A 1,242-nucleotide genomic window follows, 5' to 3' on the forward strand; every position below is an offset into this window, starting at 1 on the left:
TGATTGCAGCCATGAAATTAAAAGATGCTTACTCCTTGGAAGGAAAGTTATGACCAACCTAGATAGCATATTCAAAAGCAGAGACATTACTTTCCCAACAAAGGTCCATCTAGTCAAGGCTATGGTTTTTTCAGTGGTCATATATGGATGTGAAAGTTGGACTGTGAAGAAAACTGAGCACCAAAGAATTGATGCTTTTCAATTGTGGTGTTGGAGAAGCCTCTTGAGAGTCCCTTGGACTGCATGGAGATCCAACCAGTCCATTCTAAAGGAGATCAGTCCTGGGTGTTCTTTGGAAGGACTGATGTTGAAGCTGAAACTCCAGTACTTTGGACACCTCATGAGAAGAGTTGACTCACTGGAAAAGTGTCTGATGCTGGGAGGGATTGGGGGCAGGAGGAGAAGGGGATGACAGAGGATGAGATGGCTGGTTGGCATCACCGACTCAATGGACATGAGTTTGGGTGAACTCCGGTAGTTGGTGATGGACAGGGAGGCCTGGCATGCTGCGATTCATGGGGTCATAAAATGTCGGACACGACTGAGCAACTGAACTGAACTAATTGAACTGATAGAAATGTAGCCTCTGCCCTTGAGAAGTTCACCCTCGGTGGAACTACTGAGTCATATATAGCAGCTATGATTTTGGAGTCAGTTCAGTCCAGTTCAGTCACTCAGTCGTGTCCGACTCTTTGTGACCCCATGAATTGCAGCACACCAGGCCTCCTTGCCCAGCACCAACCCCTGGAGTCTCCCCAAACCCATGTCCATTGTGTCACTGATGCCATCCAACCATCTCATCCTGTATCGTCCTCATCTCATCCTGTATCGATCTCCTTTAGGATGGACTGGTTGGACCTCCTTGTTGTCCAAGGGACTCTCAAGAGTCTTCTCACAGTTCAAAAGCATCAATTCTTCGGTGCTCAGCTTTCTTTACAGTCCAACTCTCACATCCATACATGACTACTGGAAAAACCATAGTGTTGACTAGATGGATCTTTGTTGGCAAAGTAATGTCTCTGCTTTTTAATATGCTGTCTATATTGGTCATAACTTTTCTTCCAAGAAGTAAGAGATTTTTATTTTCATGGCTGCAATCACCATCTGCAGTGATTTTGGAGCCCAGAAAAATAAAGTCAGCCACTGTTTCCCCATCTGTTTGCCATGAAGTGATGGGACCAGATGCCATGATCTTTGTTTTCTGAATGTTGAGCTTTAAGCCAACTGTTTCACTCTCCTCTT

The sequence above is a fragment of the Bison bison genome, unplaced genomic scaffold (assembly GCF_000754665.1).
Source record: "Bison bison bison isolate TAMUID 2011002044 unplaced genomic scaffold, Bison_UMD1.0 scf7180017864098, whole genome shotgun sequence".
Classification (NCBI taxonomy): domain Eukaryota; kingdom Metazoa; phylum Chordata; class Mammalia; order Artiodactyla; family Bovidae; genus Bison; species Bison bison.